This window comes from Balearica regulorum, chromosome 4, assembly GCF_011004875.1.
Source record: "Balearica regulorum gibbericeps isolate bBalReg1 chromosome 4, bBalReg1.pri, whole genome shotgun sequence".
NCBI lineage: Eukaryota > Metazoa > Chordata > Aves > Gruiformes > Gruidae > Balearica > Balearica regulorum.
The window spans coordinates 10485149-10499375 of NC_046187.1; the positions used below are offsets into that span (position 1 = coordinate 10485149).

General features: G+C 36.5%; 1 long non-coding RNA gene across 2 annotated transcripts in view; it reads left to right on the forward strand.

Moving 5' to 3' along the window:
• The window catches only part of LOC142601660 (uncharacterized), a 175699-nt gene that overhangs the window by 6050 nt on the left and 155422 nt on the right, over positions 1-14227 (forward strand). For both annotated transcript variants that reach the window (XR_012835200.1, XR_012835201.1), the window contains exon 2: positions 4747-4813. This is a non-coding gene — a long non-coding RNA (uncharacterized LOC142601660). The remainder of the gene's footprint in view (positions 1-4746; positions 4814-14227) is intronic.

The following is a 14227-nucleotide window of genomic DNA, read 5'->3' on the forward strand; positions in this document are numbered from 1 at the left end:
ACTAGAAAACGCCATCATGTTTGCACAGTAACAGGGACAGCGCTTCTACTATTGTTATATTTTTTTGAAGTCTATTTGCCCAATGATACACGTGCAATTAATGTTGATGATTGCTCCTAAAGCTAATATGAATTGTAAGCATAAAGCCTCCCATTTCTTTTGAGCGAGAAGGACGTAGTGACAGGCAATGGCATTCAGTCGATGTTCTCTATCTCATCAGTCATGGGAGAGGGTGGGGGGGGACATTGCATCACTGCTAACTATAAAATATTTCTGGAAACAATATGCCTGAGTGCATGGGCTCAGGGAGGACACTGAAAAACCATCATGAAGTGTATCCTGTCCTTTATATGTTTCTGGTAATGCAAGTTGAATTTATTAGCAGTTTGTTGCTACAGTAAAAAGCATTTCCAAGATTTATGGCTGAAACAATAGCTGTAGTTGTTCAATCCTGTCGTATTTATTGAAGGTTTTGTTGAGCTCATGGCATCTGTTGATTAATTGCCATCTAAGGCATATTTTGTAACAAGGACTGTGTCAGAGTTTTGTGTCACTGTATTTCATAAAGTTCTACTGGGTCTTTGGGGAGAGGGAGTCCAAAAACATTAACTTAATGGGTGTGTGGGCAAGTGGTAAAAGTAATAACTAATTGACTGCCAATCAGGATTTATACATTTAGAGAGCACCTCCTCAAATAATGATGGGTTTTACATTTTACTTTAACACAGAGTAGCCATGATCTTATTGCTGGGATGAGTTTCTAGAGTGTGCATCGTAACAGCCCAGAACTTTCTCAACCATTTAAAAAGAAGATGGAGGAGTGTACTGTAGTCTGTAGTATTTTTCTCTCCTTAACAGTAGAGTGAAAACGTAAAAATATGTGCAAATCATGGCAATAGAATAACATTGCTTTAGCTCACGAGAATTATTTTAGTAATTGAAGACACGCACATGCAAAATTGAGGATCTTAATGTTTAGATGAACTCCATAGAAGTGTATCAGAGGATTAAGGCTAACTTTGTTCAAGTGTATCAAGTGTGATCTATTGATAAGACTATTTTTTTAAGAGGCTGCCAACTCCTCTTTTATGGCTTTGGAAAAATAATTTAACCGAGAATCTAAAGATTAAGCTGGGTCCTTTCTTTGTGCAAGTTTTCTCCATAAATACCTTTTGTGAGGCCACAACAGTCTGACAGTACATCAGTTTTATTGTTATTGCTTTTGCACAAGTGTCATTGATTTGGTATTAGCAGGGAATAAAAAAAAGTAGACAGTTGATGCAATTTTGCCACTAAATATTTGTATAACATATTATAGGAATATATTTGCTGTATGGCTAATTCCACAACTCTTACTATTTCAGACACTGGAATTCTATCTTTTTGTCAAAAAATATCAAATTCAAGTTGGTTTTTTGGAGTGCATACATTTCAAAGTGCTAACCTTCTGACTTTTATGATTTTCTGTGGAGCGAACATGACCCATAGTGATTTGTATCTTATTAGTCCATTTGAATTGTGTGCTTAGCTTCAAGCGCCTTTCCTTCAGTATTTCTGATGGTATTTGCCTTTATATTCTCTTGATCTGAAAATGTGAATACTAATCAGTTATCACTTCAGTATAATATTTCAAAGCTTAAAATACATTGTTGACTAATTCCCTGGTATTTCAGACAGTGAATTTCCTCTGTCATTGTGATAAAAGAAATGTGATAGAAGAAATTAAGCCCAAAACTTTAGAAAGGAGGCTAGAATACTTGGGTCTAGTACTGTGTATTTCACAGTACTTGTTCCATGAGTTAAAGCATGTACAATACTGAACGCTTCAAATGGCAAAGCGGGACCTATCTTTCCTTACACATTTGTGGCATTGAGGCTTTGGTCATGCATGAAATATTTGTACTTATCTATACATATTTGTACTAAACTGACACCAGAAGAATGAAACCTAAGGTGGTACTAATTTGAATATATATTTAAAGATGGTATTCCCTTTCCAGAATCTAAAAGTTAGTATTGGAGGTTAAGTGTTTTCTTCATCCTTGTCTGTTCCTGGAGGATTAGATAGACTTTTCAGTAGGTATTTCTATTAATAGTAATAACTCACCCAACTGAACCCTGGGGAAAAAAGCCCAACACTTCTGGAGGGTGTCTGTTCCTTCAGTGCTGTACCTCTCCTCTCCTATCTGTGGTTTTGGTTGTTTGGGGTTTTTTTTATCTGATCTAATGGTCGAAGAGAAGTTGCACAAAATGAGAATACAAAATTGATATTTAGAGGGGATAGAGAATGAAAAGGCCCAAAACTGGGAAATTGCAGCTGCTCTTGAGCCCGGTATTGGGTGCAGGGAGGCTGCAGGGCAGCTCTGTGAGGAGCAGCTGGGGCTGCCCTGGGCTGGGCACAGCCGGTTCCAGCCGGTTCTGACAGGCCTGCCCAGGGCACAGCCCCTCAGGGGGAAGAGGCGGGAAACTTGGGGGTGACCTTGAGCCTGGGAAGAAGGCGGGTGAGATGGAAAGTTTTGGCTTCGTTTCTCACTGTCCTACTCTGTTCTTAATTGGGAATAGATTAATCTTCCCTAAGTCGAGCCTGTTTTGCCTGTGATGGCAACTGGTGAGTAATGTCCTTGTCCTTATCTATACCGTCGAGTTTTTTTCATCTTATTTTCTCCCCTCGTCCTGCTGAGAAGGAGAGTGAGAGAGCAGCTGGGTGGGCGGCTGGTGGACAGCCAAGACCAACCTGCCACAGGCCCATCTAGAACCTGATTTTTTTTTTTAAAAAAGCAAAAACCCTCCACAATTTAAAAAAAAAAAAAAAAAAAAAAAAAAAAAACAAAAAAAAAAAAAAAAACAAAAAACCAACCAAACAAAAAAAACCCCACAAAAAACCTACTGCTGAAAAAGCAAAGAAATGCTACAAGAATGATGGCAATCATTTGGCATTTCCTTTTCAGAGGGAAATGAAAATGGTGGCGTTTAGAAATGTCACATAAATGCCTCCAGCGTTTTAAATAAGGCTTTAAAATATTACCTTTTTAAAAATCAGAATTTTTCACTAGTTTCTTCTTTAAAAAAAACCAACACAACAATTATTACAAATAAAATATTTGAGTACTAATTTTTATTGCACTGCCTGCATTAGCAGTGTAATAATTTCTTTTGAAGAATGCCATTATATCAGGTAAATATTTAGTCCCTATGCTTATACAAATCCAAAGTGGCTTTATCTGAAATCAGTTGGACAGGTGAAGTCAGTAAATTGTTGATGCAACTGATAAACGTTGTGTAATTATTTAGGCATCTTATTACAAATCTATCTCTAAATAAAGCAAAGCAAAGGACACTCAGTTATGTAGATGTTACAAATTGTCCATATCCTTTTGGGGCTTAGCATGAGAGTCACTAACTTCCATTTTGGGCGTTGATACCCAAATGCAGGAGGTTTTGTATCCTTCCAGCTGCTGTAAGGACAGAGAGAGGACATGAGTAATGCTGTAACCATAGTTTCCTGGTCCTCTTTCTTTCCCCTGTCTGCACTTGAGCCATTTGCAGTCCTCCTCCCCAGGTTGCATTTCCAATCTTGGGTCCTAGGAAAGCCGTAAGCACATGGCTGCTCCCAAATAACAAGTGGTGGGTGGTTGGGAGGCAGTGTCCATGCAGGAGCAGGATCTCTGCTGTGGCATGCCTGTTGATGGAGGCCTGTCTCGTGCTGGTACCTGCATAGACTTTGCCAGTTAGGCATCCCTGTATTTGAACTGTGTGAAGGCTTCTGTTTGTGAGTGCTTGTCCATTCTGCAGATGAGTAAAATCATGGAAGAACAATTTAGGAAAGCAGCCAAGTAACCAGAGCCCTGCTGATGCTGGTATACCCTGCTCTTTGCTTAAAATAAATGGAAGTCCTAGGAACTGTTTTTTCAGGATAAAGATGTATTTAAGTTTTCAACTTAAAAGGAAGAGATAGAACAGAAAAGAGATTTCTAGTGCAGAGTAATGGAAAGCAAGAGAGGGCTCTTTCTCCCTGTGGAAAGGTGCAGACTGCCAGTGGTGGTACAGACAGCATAAGGAGGAACGTGTAGGAGATGTGAATGTTGTCCCATGTCTGTGGGACCAGTTGTTTTAATCTAGTGGTTCAGTTTTTTAACTTGTGCCTCTCTCTATCTTCTCTGCTTTTCTATGTTTAAAGGGTCAGCTGAGTAGTTCCATTTTTGTGTTGCTTTTGAAAATGGAGGGGACAAAAATGGTCTATTATTTTTGTGACAGTCTAAAATTGCTTATCTCCATAATTTCTTCCAGTCCTTTATTCATAACTGAAGCATTTTCAGGAGGCAGTTACAAGTTGTAGCCACATGAGTTAGATCTGGTTATGCTTTGCTGGTTTGGAGGATTGTGTTCAGTGTACCTTTTGTGTGCTTGTTCTTTATCGCTCTGCCATTCATGAGTGAATATTCATGGATCATTTCCTTTCAAATATTTAGTAGGTTGTCTGTTTTCATATGTTAAGTCTTCATATGAAATAAGCAAGATAATTTTGAGAAAACATTTTAATTAGAGCCTTAGAAGCTATAAATATTTCACTATTTAATAGAGTACTGCTGCAAGATGTAAATGATTAAATGGAACATATTTTAGATATTTTGAATTGTATAACTTAAAATTATGCATGCTTTCACACTTCCTTGATATATCGCAACCCATACTTTTGTTTCTCAGTGACTTAAAGTATTCTTCTGTTCTTTGTTTTTTTCTCTCCAGTATGATATCGTAGAAAATGATCCTTCTTTGAATGCTGAGTAAAAGCATTAGCCTTTTGGCAACAGAGGTAGGTAACCTGTTTTACTTTTTTTCATCTTCAGCTTATGAACTACTGATTTACAGGATGATGCAATCTCTTTAATTGTAGTAGAAGATCATAAAGAAATAATAAGTAATAAAGAAGCTGATAATGTGAAGCATCAGGGTCAGGTAATATGGTTTAGGAGTATTGTGAATACAAGTCAAGTCTCATTGTACTTTCCCTTACTGAAAAGTTCAAGAGTGATTTTTGCTTAAAATTCTGAATGCTTTCTATTTGAATATATAATGGAAATTGGAAATGAAAGGTAAAAAAAAAATCTCGTTAATGCAGAACAGTTAAAAATCTATGTTTTCCGTCAGTGACGTAAAAAGACTTGTGTTGCAAGAACAATACTATTTTCAGAGTTTATTTACATCTGCATTCAATTTCTGGTGCTTTCCTTTCTGAACCACAAAGCTCAAGATGCATTACTGCGCTGTGAGAATTTCGTCAAAATTGAACGCAGCTTATATCTTTGCATTTTGGCAGTCTGGGAAGGAGGGGGTCACACATTTACAATAAGTACAAAGCTCTTTGTTCTTTTTAGTCGCTGAGAACGGGACAGACTGCATGAATGTTTTTGATAGGTTGGGTTTTTTATGAAAATCTTATGTGAAACCCAACTGTAGTCCCTGCCTTGAAGCAATCAGCAATGAGGGAACACAGATTTCCACTTAAAAATGAGAAGATGAAATAAGTGACAATAGAAATAAAGGTAGAAGAGAAAAAAGTTGATTATGCAAAGCAGATGAATACAAAAGTAAGAGAAATTTGTGACTTGAGATCCTGAGCATTGCTTATGATCTCCTTATGTTCTTGGGAATTTGATTTTTACTTTCTATACTACTGAAACAGGAGATCCATTGATATTAATTGATCAGTGCTTTTCTGTGGCACTCTTTCTGTTTTGCAGTGGTTTTATTTTTTTCTTTTTAAACATGATGGACCACTTGCTTGCAAAAACTCAAACCAAACCCTGTTGTTATGCTCCCTGCTGGAGGTTCTAAAATAACCTGAGACTATTTCCTCTTGGAATACAAATGTATATGTTGCAGTTATGTTTTGATAATACAGCTCTACAGCTGATGTTCAGATGTTGTTTGCTGCTCTTGCTGTCATCTTACATGCAAGATGACAAAGGGGAAAAATTAAATGATACGGATCTTTAATATCACATGTGTTTTCTCAAGTGGTATTTTGACATTAACTTCTATAATTACTAGTGGATATTAATTAAGAAATGGCTTTACCACTAGGAATTGTGAAATAGGTAATTCTGTCCACTGTTTATAACACTAGCTGATGAGAACCAACTAAAAATAAGAGTTTTCTTTTGAAAAGCAAAACAGCCTTTTGCTTAACTCATGTAGTTAATATCCATTAAATAGTGTAGTAGTGTGAGGTTTTAAAATATTGTGAATGTACAAGAAAATGGCATATATTCCTTGCTTAAATTGTACCTCAATAGATGTTGGCAGTTGAACAGCAAAGAATAGACTTTTCTGTCCTAATCCAATACATTTGAGTCTGGGGGAAAAAAATGGTAGATTGAGTATTATAAAGAACAGCTGCTAAATATCTGCACTTCATCTCTGGGCAGCTCAGTGTTTTGAGGGAGAGGCAGACTGAATTACACACAGAAGTATAAGGTAATCGTAGGGATATTACAAAGAGATATTATAAGACAGATGGCAGCACTTACCTGCACCTGCCTTGGACAGATGAGCAGCCTTTCTTTTGAATGTTTCTCTTTCTTTAGAGAAAGATGCATGGAAGTTCAATTATGATTGACTTTAATGCTAGGTGTTATGAGACAGAAATTTTAGTAATTCCAGTGAGGTCATCAGAACTGTGTGCTTGCATCAGTTGAATATGATTTAATTATTTAAACTTCAGAAACCCTTGCTAATCTCTTTCATAGGTTTTTAATTGCCCAACATATCGTAGTACTTGCACAAATTATTACAGTGCTATTGTCCTATGCTATTTGGATATGAATACTGGCATAGGTTTATACTGAGTTGGAAGAATTATCAATTCATATTTCATAACCTTAACTCTGTAAGATGAATGGTCTCCAGCAGGAGGAGGAAGAGCATAGAACAGATGAGAACATCTTTGCCGTAACAGTAGGATAGGTAAAAATAAATAGGATAAGCAGGCAAATGTAGGGCTGAAATCATAATGAGTCATAATTATACAAGTGAAAAAATGCCCTGCAATAGATATAAGATGATGGATATTAAAAAAAAACAGTTTCGGCTAAAAATAACATCTGTAAAAATTTTGTGATGTCATAGCAAGAGTTATGTGGTAGTAACTTTGTTTTGTGACGGCACTACTTCAGCTGACAAGTGTCCCTGCTCCAAATAGTGGTCCCATTAGCTTCACTTGAATTCATGGTGTTTCCTGTGAATTCAAGGGGAATACTTGTTGCAATATGAACTTCAGAAATCTAGTTGAGTATTAGATGTGTCAGCTAGAGCTGACAAGACTGAGAGCTTGCAGGTCCTCAGGTATTTTTACTTTAAACATGCTTATTACTGTCCCACAGAGTGGGACTTGAACCTCAAATGAAACCCATCTAACCTATTTTCAATTTAAGAAAAATAAAACCAGTCAGATTTTCTTCTTAATGATAGTTCCTGTCATTTCATATTATTCATGTGAACATTTTAAAATGTAGCCTTTTGTCCCTTGATTAGAAACTTCGGTCCTTTGCTTGTGGGAATAAAATATATCCAAATGACAACAAGGGGCTTGATCTGCCACGCTAGTGATGTTGAACATACTTCTCTGAAGTCAGTATCTGGATCACTGGAAGCTGTAGAAACTCAATTGCAGTCAACCTTACTGGTGTAGTTTTTGTCTTGAAACCAGATGGTGAAGAATTCTGTGCTGAATTTGAAAGAAAGAGAATACGAGTTTAGTGAAGCCATTTCCTTTCTTAACCAGGTACATGTGATTTCCTTTTAAGCTGTCTAACATCATTAGAAGAGACCATGCTGGATTTGGATTTCAGCTGATGTGAGGTCAGTCATAAGCCTCTATTAAATGATGAGATGGCAAAGCATCCTAGTAAACTAGTGGGACTGACTACCAGATTGAGGAATAGTGAAGTGAGGTGATAAAAGGAGCTTTGAGAGAATGTGTGGCTGTGGCAAACAGGCAAAGCTAGTGTTTTGCCTCACTGTTTGCTCCGGAGGAGTTTAGGAACGTGCTAAAGCAGGGTTTTGCCTCCTCCAGGGAGAAGCCCTTGGAACAGTCTCAAAATACAGTACCAATAGTAGGAGTTGGAGACTAAAACAAGAAAATGAACTGTAGCAAATCTAAGGTTAGCATAGTATTACCTAAGAGTCCTTGGGAAATTAAGAAATGAAGTGGCTGACCGAATGGTTGTGTAGCATGACCTTGCACTAAATCAGCCTTGATATCAAGGGAATAAAAGGTGGTAACTGCAAATGCTACTTTTTGTTCTGATCCTACCACAGGGTAAGGTTCCTGTTGAAATCTCACAGAACATATGCTGGAAACTGGGCTGGCAACCTTGGTAAATAATCTGGGGGAAAAAGGGACAAATAATAACCTGACAGTTAAGTACACAGCTGTTCAGTCAGCTTTCTGACTTTCTGAAGAATGCTCATATGATGTGACTGAAAGGCGTGCAGAACTACAGTGTTCATAAATGCAAAGTAATGCACTTAAGGACAAGATAAAACAGCTGCATCGACATATATGCAATGTTGGGCTCTAATTTAGTTCTCAGCACTTAGGAAAGACAGCTTGGATTTATATTAAAGAGCCCAAGTAGACCCAGAGTGGGAAAGACCAGAGGTGTGGAAGAGGAGAGAATTTTAAAAGAAAGAAGAAAGTGACTTCACATGAGAAAAAAAAATTATAGGAGAGGTGAAATGTGATGGAGATTTACAAAATCATGGGAGTATAGAAAAGGTGAATAGGGAGTGATTGCTCACTGTTTCTGACAATGCCAGTTCCAAGAGGTACCCAATGCCATTATTCAAGCAGCAGCTCTAAAGTAGAAACTAATATCCCTTTTCTCCCTTTGAGGGAAGTTAGTCATTTAAACTTATGGCTTCTAGGGGTAGGGAGGCTAAGAGACTAAGAAAAATTTAGAGAATCCAGTGTCCATTAGTGGCTATAAGACATCTTCCCTAAAAAAGTGATTGTCAGATGCTTGTGTGGTATTGCAGGGAAGGATCTTTCTCCTGATGTGTACTGTGTGTCACACTACTTATGCTCTTTCCTTGAACACCTGTGAATAGTTGCTTGCTGGAGGTCAGGTAACACGGTAAGCAGACCTTTGCTCTGATGTATAAGGGTTTCTCCATTCATATATTTTAACTCTATTTTAAAATTTTGACATCCTGAAAAACAAATGCAACAGAGCAATTTCTTAATCAGGGAGCTTTCAGAGTTACAACTGACAGGAAACTGTTGCTCGAGTCCACTATTTGAAAGAAAGTAAGGCCTGGTCTTCCGCAGTAGGCTTGGATCTGATCTTTTTGGCACTCTGCTGCTATCTTGCTCTGCAAGTGCCTGAATTTCCTTGATAACTGCATATGCAGTGGAACCTCTGGGACAAAATGGAGCAGAAGCTGAAATTAAAGCGCTGTGAATTGCCTGGCAAAGGTAGGGACCTTGTTTACTGAGTTTGAATGCTTGGACCTGGTAGCACTGAGCATCTCCAGTCCAGATGAAATTGATTTACAGTGAGCCTGAACCGTGCTGGTTATGACAGAGAAGCTCACTGGGATCAGCGTGTAAGCACATCAGCTTTCAAAAGGTACTGCAGTGTTAGGTGTAGGTATCAGCTGAACAAAAGCTTCTGGAACCATGAGTGTGCTCTGACATCTAAATGGTGGTTCAGTGCCCAATGTCATTTGTGGCTTTATCCCTGTCTGCTAAATAAAAATCTTTCCCTAATTCTTTAGCTTTAACCCTGTCTCAGGATATATTGAAAGAATAGTCTCTCAAGGCTATTACTACCTTTTTTTTTACTCAATGACAATTCAGAATACATGAACAATAATCAATTTGAATGTATCCAAGCCTTACATTTATTTTCATTTACACTTACATTGTTTATCTTGTCTGTAGGTGGCTTTCTTGGCTGGTTATAATATTTTCTCCACCTTCTACCCCCCAAACCTCTTCTGATACATTCCGTAAATGCTTAACATTGAAGCAATCCCATAGCTCTCAGAATTGTAGTATGCAGATACTAGGCAGGCATAAGGCATACATAGGGCTAGGCTATATAGAGATCTATTTTCTGCATTGATGCATTTTCAAGACATTGAAAAGCTAAGTTAAGCTTAGCTCAAGCTAAGTTTTAACCTTTTTGTCCCACAAATCAAATTCTCTGTGCCAGTGAGCTACTTTGCAAATAAAACTGGAGATTTCTAAGTGTGAGCCTGCCTCCATGAACAGGGGTTTGAAAGGAGACTTGTGATATTTGTTTTGACTTGGATCATGGAAGAAGTTTAAGAGCTGGCAAAGCTGATAGCTGGAAAAGTTTTTAAAAATTACCTCTGCTACCTCTGTCTTCAGTAGAATTGCTTGTCAGTGAACTTCAGAATAAGAAACTCTTAAACATGCAGTGTTCTCTGCTTGTCAGAGACCTGTTTGCATCTGTTAATATATGTCTGCTGCCATTCTGTATGAGAAATGGCTTTTCTGTAGTCTTCCACGGAGCTCTTCCTGAACATCTGTAACAATCCTATGAATACATCTGACTGTATTGGGGTAGTCAAAGATAACTTTTAGAATAAAACTAGAATAGTTAGAATAACTTTAAAATGAAATGATGTTTCTCAATAGAAAACTGTAGTGGCACCAGAGATAACAAGACTACTAATATAACCTGGATTTACATTGGAATAAAAGAAAATCCACTTTTTGCTTCTAAAATTTGTTAACTCTGACTGTAAACACAGGAGTTCTTAACCGTTTTATTACTTTTTGTAGACTATTCTCTCTCTGTATACAATTCTCGTGTGTTTAGATATTGCTTATTGATTTTTTTAAAAAAACAAGTTTATATTAATAGCCTTGATTCAAGTAAATTAAACTTTTTTACCCAATTTATGTAATATTCTCCTGAACCTTGTGGTTTACTGTTGTAACATTTACAAAGTCTATTTTTCTGACCTTATATGCTAACTCAGCCTTTTGTCTAGAGGCCTATAGAATAAATGTTAAGCACAGGTTTATGCTAATATGCACATTAGTTTGCAAGCTAAATGTTAAGACAATACTTCAAAAGGAAAAAGTAGAATCAAAGGAAATATCATGATGGAAAAACTGAACAAACATATACAGTGTAATACATCAGGGTTTTTTGTTTTGCCTAATTGTACTAAAGACATGTAACCTTTAATATATTAGACTCTACTATTCTCTGGCTTCAGTGAGAATGTTACTTTGTAGCATTCTTTTGTTTATCAGTCTGATAATCATAATAAGATGACTACATTTCTTTATATTTCAGAACTAGATAACTAAAGAATATTTTTTAATGGATGGAATGTATATAGGGAAAAAAATCCTGAAGTAATTAAGCATATTATCCACTGATGAAAAGAAAGCAAAATAGTTAAAATACATGTTTTTTTCTAAATAAGACTTATTTTTGTATGATGATGTTTTTGAAACATGTATTTCAAATGTACTCTGTAAAGTGCAAACGAAATTTTGTCCTTGATACCCATTTTATTTTTTTCAGATGCAAATGATTTTTTAAAATGGTTATTGAGTAGAACTTTTGGACAAACACATTTTATTCATACTAGAAATCTTTACATGAAAATAATGTAAAGACCATCCTCAAGATAAGCAGTCTCATTAATTCTATAATATGTAATATTACCTCTCATATATCAGAAAAAATGGATTTAGATATTTTATTTCACTGTATTCACTAATTATGTTGTTTACTATTCTTTTTTTATTCAGTTGAAGAAGTAACTTAGACCATTTTGAAGTAAACTATACACTAACTACTATTTAAGATTTCTTTTTTAATATTTTATGCTTCCTTCTATCTATAAAAGCAGCAAAGCTGCTGTGTAGGTGTGCAGCGCAACCCAACAGATCAACAAGTACAAAGATGATATAAAATTATTTTCCTTTGTCCTCCAATAGCTCCTTCCTTAAGAAAGCACTATGGAGACCTACAAATCAAGCTGTAGAAGGTTTTGATTCCTTATATAGAAGGTTTTGAGTTGTTAGTACTGCAGTAGTATATAAACCTTAAACTCTCTTATGAAGAATTTTGGGGGTTTTTTTCTTGTCTGAAGAATTTTTAGAAGGCAGGAGTCAATCAGAGAAATAGCTGGTGGCCCTTGAAGTTCCGTGTCACTGGGTTTTTTCTTGGAGCTTCCTGCTGTGTGCCATATGGAAGTCATGCTCACCCGTTGCCTCTGAAGTTAGGTACTTGTTAACACCTGGCCCTGCTTAATATACCCTCACGTAGCAAAAGGACGAAGTTTGTGCACCCCTTTGCTATGGCCAGTGAAAAACCAGTTTCTCACTTGTCACACAATGGTCTACAGCTATGCTACATAGCTGAAAGCATCAACACAGTAACAAAAACGGGATGTTTGTGTTCCCCGATGTCATTCTGGTCATTAAGAGCAGATGCCAGTGTGTGCATTTGTCCCCATGTCAATCTCTTCATCCTTATCTTGTGCTTTACCGTGGCTGGTGAAAGGTTCCCAGGGTTCATCAGAGTCTGGAATACACCTAGCATCCCTGACTCCAGAGAGATCTACCCAGAAGTATTTCATATGCATTATATGAAGCGTCTGCCAAATGGTACATCCCAATGTATACTGCTTTCAAATTTTGCCATTATGTATTGGCCTGTCTCATGAGGTATGCAGTAGCTCTCAGGGAAGTGAAGAAATACATCCTACTGTGTCCTTGGTAGAAGCAATGTCGTGTCCTTGGTAGAAGCAATGTCGTGTCCTTCTGTGGTCCATATCCTGATGTGCCTAATTAGTGGAGCGATACTAGAAAATACTATGAAATCCTGTTGCCTTTCCTCATGTTGCTTCTCATTTTCACACACAGGTGTGTTATAGAAATATTTATGCCCATGAAAAAGGCAAGAAAAAGGAAGACTATTATATCTGACCAAATTCAATCCATGATGAGGATTGTTCTGCTTTAAAATACTTCTCTCATTTGAGGTTGACCTTTGGTTATAATCTAGAGTAGTTTGTCCATATGTTATGATAATCCTGTTTTCTTTCAAGAGCTTCTTACTAGTATATTGCTTTCATGGAAGGTATTCAGGCCTTTAATTCAGAGTATACATTTGTTTTCTTTAAAGACATAAGAAAAAAATAGTTATGTTTATTAGTATGTGCTAAATCCTTGACTTATTTTAGGCCTCAACCTACAAAATGAATCATAGCAGATGTTGCTTTTTTATGTGCAGTGGGAGTCAGACTGAATGACTAGAAGAGGTAGGATTAAATACAGATTGTATGCACCTTTCCTCCTACCCCTCAAGCTATTGTTTGTATGGTCATAGGCCTATAAATTTGTAATGGGATACTGTCTAAAGCTATAGTATTTAATAGAATATGATAGCATTACAAGCTAAGAAGAAATAAAAAAAAATAGAAGATTTAATCACATGTTGCTGAAAGATATAACTGAAAACGCAATGGATATGTTTCTATTCTGCATTTTAAAACAGCCTGTTTATACTATGAGGAATCTTCAAATTAACTGAAATGAGAATATTCATTGGAAACATGTTGAGAAATGTCAGTATGTTCAGTAATTTATGAACTTCATCTACTTCTAGAATTCTAATTTTTTCTGCAGAAAGCATTTATTATACAAAAACTGCTAAGTATACTTTATATAATAAATATATACACTTACTCTGACTTTTTCCTCTTCAGTCTCCTATGTGTGTTGAATGATGATCATAATGCAGCTAATGTAAACTATGTATTTTTAAACAAACACAAAAAAATTTCAGGTTTCATAATTAGAACTGCTTAGGCAGTGAATTTAAGCAAAAATCTGTAAGCATGTACTTACTTTTTAAGATTTTATTTAGCTGAGGATTATTATTAGCTGAAACTTTGCTCTGCATTGCATTCTCAAAGCCTGTCATTCCCTGCATATGAAGTTAGTTGTTAAAATAAAATTCTAAGGTGTTCAGACAGACCAAAGTGTCCATGAGAAAAGTATTTGATCTGTGAGGCTAAATTATTTTCCTTCTTTAATTTTCTACCAAGTAGCTTTGAGGTAGTGAGATGATGACCTCTATCACTTGTATATGCTCTGTATATAGGGATTGTACCCTGTATAAGAGCAGAGGTAAATACAAGGAAAAGTTGTCTTTTATCAGTGCAG